Below are 8,526 nucleotides of genomic sequence, written 5' to 3' on the forward strand. Positions count from 1 at the left end.
TGTCAGAACCATTTCTGTTCCTCTTTTCCTTAGAAGAAAGCCATAACAAGAAAAGAGATGCAAAAAAAAAAAGGAAGAGAGAAAAGAACATTCCAACTCCACAGAAAGGCTAGAGTACCTCTGATTTCACTGCCTTTTTCTTTCCTTCTCTATGAACTGCTGAGGTCAGGCTGACAGGCTAGCAGATAAATGCACAACAGCAGTGACAAGACTATAATTGCTTAGATATATTTTTCTGTCTCTTCTATTGACATTCTGAAATTACTGCCCTTAGTACTTTTTTGTCAATGTAACTTAAGTCCGAGAACAGCTTCTATGCCTATATAAAAAGGGCTGTATTAGTTACTTGGATTTATTTCTGACTGGTTCCCTTCTATGTTTTCCATCTCCATTTTTATCTTTTCTTTTTCTTTGTTAAAGTTCTGAGTTCATCTTCTCTTCCCTACTAAGTTTATTGAGCATCCTTATAACCAGTGTTTTGAACTCTGCATCTGATAGATCAGAGGTCCCTAACCTCTGGTCTGTGGCCTGTTAGGAACCGGGCAACACAAGAGGAGGTGAGCTTTGAGCCAGCAAAGCTTCATCTGTATTTGCAGCCACTCCCCAGTGCTAGCATCACCGTCTTAGCTCCACCTCAGATCATCAGGCATTAGATTCTCATAGAAGCACCAGTCCCTGGCGCCAAAAAGGTTGAGGACAGCTGGGTAGATTGCTTGTCTTCATTTTGTTTAGCTCTTTTCCGGGGCTTTGTTCTGTTCTATCATGTGGGACATGTTTCTTTGTGTCCCCATTTTGGCTGCCTCCCTGTTTGTTTCTATGTATTAGGTAGGGCTCCTAAGTTACCTTGTCTTCAAGAGTGGCTTTATGAATGTAGTAGGTGTCTTGCAGGGCCCAGTGGAGCAGTGTCCCTTGTGTGGGTTGTGGGTGCCTTCCTGTTGTAGTTAAGCCTTGGCTGCTGTCTGCACGTCAATGATAGGGATTGACCCTTGGGCTGATTAGTTGTAAGGACTGGACAGTTACCTGGGTTTAAATTAAAACTTAAGACCTTACATTCAATTTATAACTGTCTAAAGACCCTTAAATGATCAGTTTCTTTTACAACTTTACCAGTCAAATTTCTAATTTAAAAAATTACTGTACTATAAACAAAAAGATTTAAAGGACAATATAATAAAAACTCTTGTATTCACCACCTGGTTTAAAATATAAAGCATGACAATTTAGTAGAATCCCCTATAACCACTATCATAAAGCAAATCTTTAAATACTCAAAAAACTCTAGTAAATCCTAAAAATTTAAACTTATGAATCAAGTATATTCTGAGAAGTTCTTAAATATTAAAACACTCTTTTCAAACATAGCAGTTTTCTTACATCCTTAAATAATCAAACCTAAACTCAACTACTCAAGAACACATTTTACATTAGAATTGCAAATTAATCAGCTGAGATTCTTCAATGTCAAATTACAGTAAACGTTACATCTTAAGTTCACATGATATTTAACATGTGCTAAGTACTTTGTAAATGTTATTTAATATTCAAAAAACTTTATGAAGTAGGTGCCATTATGACCCTAATTTTAGAGATGAGGAAACCGAAGAAGAAAGAAGTTACAGAAAGTTCCCACAGCTACATAGCTAATAATGGAGCCATGCTTCAAACCCAGACTTTTGGCTTCAGAAGCCATAATGTTACCATTGTGCTGTGTTACCTCTCTTTTTAGGTCTCATTTACTTCATGATTTCTATGTAACTTTCAGTTTGGAAGATACGATTCCAAGTCCAAGAACTGGAGCCAGAACAGACAACCTTTCCGTGCTGATAATGGGCACATCTAGCACCTTTTCTGTTTAGTTGCTATGAGACCTCTAAATCAATTGTCTCCATATGGGGGTTGATTTTACGATCTGAGTTCAAATTAAGATCTTAGCCAATTCTGCTGTAACTTTCAACTTTATTACCTAAAAATTGGGTAGATGAAATTCTATAATTTCCGCACAGAGTGCTTCAATCTCTTGATTGGATTCAACTAGTTATGGTCTTTCTAATAACACTCTGAAGCTAGGAACAATCCGAAGCATATAGCAGACCAGGCAAAGCTAATGACTCCTGAGAAAAAGCCAGTCAACAAATAATAGAAGCTTGGAGGTGAGGTCCCTAATGTCCAAGACACTCTCTTGCTTGCTATTACCTAAAAGCCTCTAAAGGAAGAGATACACAAACTATTAAAGATTACTTAATGGCAAATGTCCAGGAAATAGCCAAGGGATACACTATCAGTGATAATATATTTAAGGAACAGTGCAAGGCAGCGCAGTTTAAAAATTTAAAAATGTATCAGTCAATATAGTAGGCCGTTTTATAGGAAAGAGCTAAGCGTTTGTATGGCAAGAAAAGATCTGAAGGTCTTAGGGAACAGATTCACGGATCAATACATGTTGAAAATTCTGGAGACAATCCAAATCACTGTGTCAGAAGATGGTTCAAGGACCAGTAGCAATTAGTGATAAAAGTTTTCACTGATGATCAGCAAAAATGAGGACAATGCAGGTGATGTCTATGTCTCTCTCTCTCTCTCACACAAACACAATTATCTCAGTTCTAAAACACTTGACATTGACTAAGACATCATCAATCTAATAACAGGTGTTTAGGAAAAAGCAGCACTACCATATTAAACATATATAAATGATTTTAAGATACATCCTGATTTCAAAAATATTAAAATGTGAACTGAAGAATTATATATCAGAATAATGCTTTCTTGGGAAAGACTGCCTTTTGTATCTAAATTACATATTAACTCTTTTGATATTAAATGTCTTTTCTTTTATGAAATGATGGTGACAGAAAATGAAGCCCAGATTTTTTTCAAATGTCCTAAAATACTGGCAAACTTACGATGGGACCCCAATTTTCTGCCCACAATTTTACCAGTCATGAATCTCAAAAAATCTGGGATCTCAATCACCTTCCATGTAGGACTATAAAAACACTTCTACTAATTCAGTCCAGTCTATCTTAAATTATCCAAAAATAAAGTGTCTCTTGATTAACTCACTCTATTGTTGGACAGAAATCCTTAGGGGGAAAATTTTTTTTCTCTTGTTGAGCTGAAGTTTGCCTTCCTCCCTGCACCCACCATGACTTACTTCTATGTACTGGTTTTAGTCCTGTCCCCTGGAATAACAAACACATCTTTTGGAAAAGCTAGGTAAAACAGAAAAAACAACTGTCTGAAGGCATCAAACAATTAGTAAGGTAGCCAAGTCAATTCCTGGATAGATATGACAGTCAGCTTTATGTCAGCTTAGGGAAGCTACAGTGCTATTATTTAATCAAACACAAATCTAGGTGTTACTGTGAAGGTATTTGGTAGATGGGATTAAAGTCTATAACCATTTTACTTTAAGTAAGGAAGATTAACCTAGATAATCTGGGTGGGACTGATCCAATCAATTAAAAGGCTTTAAGAGCAGAACTCAGGTTTCTCTGAGGAAGAAATTTCACTGTGAACTGCTGCTTCAACTCCTGCTCAACAGTTCCAGCCTGTTCTTCCTGATAACCTAGTCCAGTCCCCATAACTGTTTAAGTCAACTCCCTACAATAAATACCTTAATATATTTATGTGTGTATTTATACACCAATCGATGATATATTACATTATTCTGATATGTATATATATACACATAGAGAGACCCACAATTCCTAATTAAAATCTTTCCATAAAAAAACCCCAGGACCAAATGGCGTGACTAGCAAATTCTTCCACACCTTTAAGAAATTTTATATCAATCTTACACAAACTCTTTCAGAGAACAGAAAAAGAGAGAGTATTTCCCATTTGTTCTCTGAGGCAAATATAACACGAACCTAAAATCTGATAAGAGTATTACCAAAGAGGAATATAGGCCACTTTTTCTTATGAACATAACCATAAAAATCCAAAACAAATTATTAAAAATCAAATCCAGATACATAAAAAAGGATAATACATCATGACAGTTTGGCTTAACATGCTAAGCTCAATATAATTCACCACATTAAAGACTAAAAAGATATGTTTTAGAGTAACTAAAATAGCATGAAATTGTATTGGTATATTAGGTTTTAAAAAGGTAGACTGAAATAATATATTCATAGAAAAGACTGAAAATAATAATTATTCTCTCTTAATTGTAGGCTCATCATATGTGATTTTTAAAAAACTTGTTTACTGAATATTCCAAAGCCTCTAAAGTAAATGTGTTATTACTTTTAAAATAAGAAAAAGGAAAATGTATCTCTAAATACAGGGAATTCTTCAAGAAAATGTTGGAATTTTTTTTTAAAAAAAAGCTTTTAACAGTTTAGGAGAAAAATTTTTAAAAGAAAATGATATATTACTACATGGAAGCTTTTGACATTTTCCAATCTAAAGAATATGCTCACTAGACAAATTAGGAGTTTAAATATATGACATAGTTTCTCAAGCAGATTATTCAATGGGGTGACAGGATAATCTTGATAGCTTTAAATCCAAAGCAATGACTTAATGCAGTGGCATGTGTTTCTTAGGATACTCAAGAGCAAGCATGATTCTAAGTAACAGGCAGAAGGAAGGACAGGTGGGCAGGCAGAGAATCTTGAAAGGATTCTGCTTGAGTCCCAGGGCACAGGGTACTCAACAATAAGGGCAATGGAGCATTCAGATTATCTGGTATGTAATTCCCTAAATTGACTGTTATGAGCTAAACTGTGTTCTCAAATTTTATATGTTGAAGTCCTAAATCCTCAGAAAGTGATTGGAAATAGGGACTTTAAAGTAGTAATCATGGTTAGATGAAGTCATTAGGGTAGCCCTAATCAGTATAGCTGGTGTCCTTTTAAGAAGAGATGAGGACACAGAGTGGCACAGTGTAAAGACACAGGAGAAGGAGAAGGCAGGGAAGAGAGACCTCAGAAAGACACCCCAGTGCTTCCCAAAAATTTAGTACGGCTTCTCCTTGTTTTAGTAAGAAGAGAGATAGTTTACTTTAAATCCATAATTATCATAAAGCCTTAAAATTTCAACAGTGGGAAGAACAATCCAAATCTAAAGAAAGTAGTATCTTGAAATAAATTAAATTATAATATTAAAAAAACAATTTACAGACAGCATTTCCTGAGAACTTAAAATGTCTCAAGCACAGTTCTAAGCACTTTACTTGAATTAAATCAATCATAACTCTGAAGTAGATACTATTACAATCACTATTTCATAGAAACTGATGAATGCTTGATCCAAGCTAGTAAATGAAGGAACTAGGAATTGAACCCAGCAGACTGGTTCCAAGCCCACATTCTTACACTACCAAATGAAGTACAGCTGACCCCTGAATAATGTGGGGTTAGGGGTTTCGACCTCCCAGTGCTGTCCAAAATCCGCATAAGCTCTCTGCACACACAAATTCCCAGCTGTGGAGTTGACCCTTGAGTAACATGGGTTTGAACTACAATGGTCAACTGAATTGAGATCATTTGAAAACAAAACAAAACAAAACAAAACCCTTATAAGTTGAAGTGCATAGTTCAAACCCATGATTAAGGGTCAACTATATAATCAGGGCACTACTGAGCATAAATCTTAATTGCTTTGAAGTCAGCCAATTTTAAATTTGAACACTGGTTCTGCCATTTATTAGGTGTATGACTTTGCACAAGCTTAAACTGTGTCTTAGATTCCTCGGCTATAAAATGGAGATGATGAAATGAGACAATAGACAAAAGCATTTAGTACAATGTTTGGTTCATAAATGTCTATGAATTATTGAGTTCTTACTATGTTATTTCTCATTCTACTTTCAAGAATACACAAGAACAATCCAACGATGTCTATTGGAGGACTCTAAGCAAAAATATCAAAAGTTCTCTTTCATCCACACTTCTTTCCTTCCTACTATTCCAGAACTGCATATACTATTCCAATAATCTCATTTCCTATAACACTAGAATATGTTGAATCATATTAGTAGTTACATCAGTCTTATATTCTGTCTCCTACAGAGATACCTAATAACTTTTATAAGGACAACAGTATAGTTATGTGACAACTTCAAAAGATTTAGACATTGCTCAAATATCTAACAAACACATTCACCAATGTACTTAACCTTTATTGAATTTTTTTTAAAAAAATACCGAGTTCATAACATCTCTTAGGATTACAATATAACTACCTACTTGCTCCTATTTGTCATTTTATTAATTTTAAGCTTCAGAGTTCCTTATTTTGGTATTCCCTCTTCATGATTTATATGGTTAGATCACATTTTCCTTCAATCTCCTTTTTCCAGATAATACTGTTTTGTAATTATGTGAAAGTCTCCATTTTCTTCACCTTCTTATAATTGAATTTCTCTAGATCTTTTCCATTTTTGAAGCATTTTTCTTGAGATGATTTAGTAGGAAAAATACTGGGCTAGGAGCCGGGAGTCTTCACTCTGTAATCTCATCTCTCAGATTCTTTATCTGAAAGATGAGAGGATTGTACTACATAAATTTGTAATAGCTTTCCTTATATCTCTAAGCCTCATATTTCTATGACTCTGGGTCTTCCAACTAGAAATCATTCAATATTCCAACAATTTCCCTAAGATTTTTACTTTTGACTACCAGGTAGTCAAAGAGGGGCAAGCATGTTCAGATTCAGGGGACAGAGGAAGACAATAATCAGGAAGCCTAGGTCTACAGAAAGAAAGACATGCTGTTTTGTGAACCAATAGAAAAATTGATTAGCAAGAGAAATCAGACAACAAAGATTCTAGAGACAGAAAAAAAAACTCTGAAACACATAGCCTAATTTTAACTTCATCCCTACACATCTACTTGAAGAGGGACTAAGAAATAGAAAAAGCTTTTGGCAGCAGAAGAGGCTATCCAGCCCTCATTTCTACCTCCAGCTAGCAATGTTAACTGCCATCTCTGCAATGCTGTTGCTAAAATGGCCTCCTACAGCGCTTTGCACAAAATAGGCATTACTGGGGTATTTCAGGACTGAATTCATGATCAGCTGATTTGAAAGCCCTCATAAGTGCTACTGGTACTGCTACATACCAGGAAATCTGAGAACTCAAGGCCATGAGAATTACATGGCAAAGGCTGCCCTGGTTCTAAGGGAGAGTGAATTAGTTGCAAGGGAGGAAATTTGGCCTAATGGCACTGCTGGTCTGATGATACTGCAAGTAGCTCCTAGAATGAAATAGGCACTGGCTATCTCTAAACTACCAAGGCAGTATCAGAGTATGTATGAAAAGTCATTTCCGACAACAAAGGAATAAAAGAACTGAGCAGTTCTAAAAATTCTCAGGTCAGCCCTATGGTGGTGTTTCTCAAAGTGTGGTCCCTGGATCACCAGTGATAGACGAAGGGAGGGGGTGCTTGCTTTAAATACATACCCAGGACCCATCACATATCTAAAATCAAACTTCTGGTAGTGGTACTGGCATTTTTAAGGAGCAAACTTATATTTTGAGAACTACTTCCCCAGAATTTGAAGGTAGGGCTTGGGGGGTAGTCGAGAGTGAAGTTCTTTGACTGTAGATTCATCATATTCCACTGGTATTACTACAACACTTCATTTTGGGGACCATTAAAAAAACCCCTCAATTTCTCAAGTAATAACTGCAGCTAGCTGTTTAAGAACTAACAAGGAGACAATTAAAGGTCCTGGAAAATGCATTTTCACAAACTGATTAAACAGTTCCTCCACAGCCCTGTTTATCCTGTTTGTTCGCTGGTTTGTTTATAAATAAATCGGTTCAACCTAGGAATTTTCAGAAAGAATCACAAACTCTAAAACAACGAAGGTTTTTTGATACTGCAGAGCTAGGCTTGTAAACCTGAAGACTCTGTCTGCCATAAAAAGTAAGATTTTATTTAAAAGAAAATTACCGGTTATGGTTCTCCCCAGCTCTTTTTGCTCTCAGAGCCACTGATGAAAGCTAGTCATTTGTGGATGACAGAGAAGGAAGACTCTGAAGCAGAAGTGAAAAGAGCGAGCAAAATTGCACTCTCTGCTCCGTAGTTTGGGAGGAAGTCCGACTAACTACATAATTTTTAATGAGTTCAATTAATTGCCAGAAAAAAACAGGTCTGCAAATGTTTTATCAATAAACATTCGGAGTTCTCGTCACTTCATTCAGACGGGATAAAAACACGAAAGGCCTGCAGAAAACAGGCAAGTTATACTTTAGCTATCCCCACGATTGTGCTTACGATTTCCACATAGGTGACCCCTCTCCCCGGATCGTCAGACCTTACCCCCTGCACGAGAACAGGCACCCGGAACCCACTTGCCGACATTTTTCATCGCGACGATTTTAGTCCCGCGGCCTTTTCACTGGGGGTCGGACCCAGAGGACGTCCGCCCAAGCAGCGTCCTGAGGAGAATGGCCCCCGACACAAAGGCAAATCTCGGGGCCCAGCCCACCGCCACTTACCTGCCGCCCCCTGCCGCGCCCGCACGCTGGGGGCCTGAATCCGCCCGGGAGGCGCGCGCACACAG

General features: G+C 36.9%; 1 protein-coding gene across 4 annotated transcripts in view; it reads right to left on the reverse strand.

Annotated features, from left to right (window-relative positions):
• The window catches only part of KCTD20 (potassium channel tetramerization domain containing 20), a 35,183-nt gene that overhangs the window by 25,367 nt on the left and 1,290 nt on the right, over positions 1-8,526 (reverse strand). For 2 of the 4 annotated variants that reach the window (XM_006907324.3, XM_006907323.3), the window contains exon 1: positions 8,462-8,526. The exons of 1 other annotated variant lie outside the window; for it this stretch is intronic. The gene's annotated coding sequence lies outside the window, so the exon portion shown is untranslated. Of the gene's footprint in view, positions 1-8,282; positions 8,399-8,461 lie in introns of those variants that run through there. One more of the 4 variants, XM_015585917.2, reaches the window with a different exon arrangement.

Source organism: Pteropus alecto, unplaced genomic scaffold (assembly GCF_000325575.1).
Source record: "Pteropus alecto unplaced genomic scaffold, ASM32557v1 scaffold202, whole genome shotgun sequence".
NCBI lineage: Eukaryota > Metazoa > Chordata > Mammalia > Chiroptera > Pteropodidae > Pteropus > Pteropus alecto.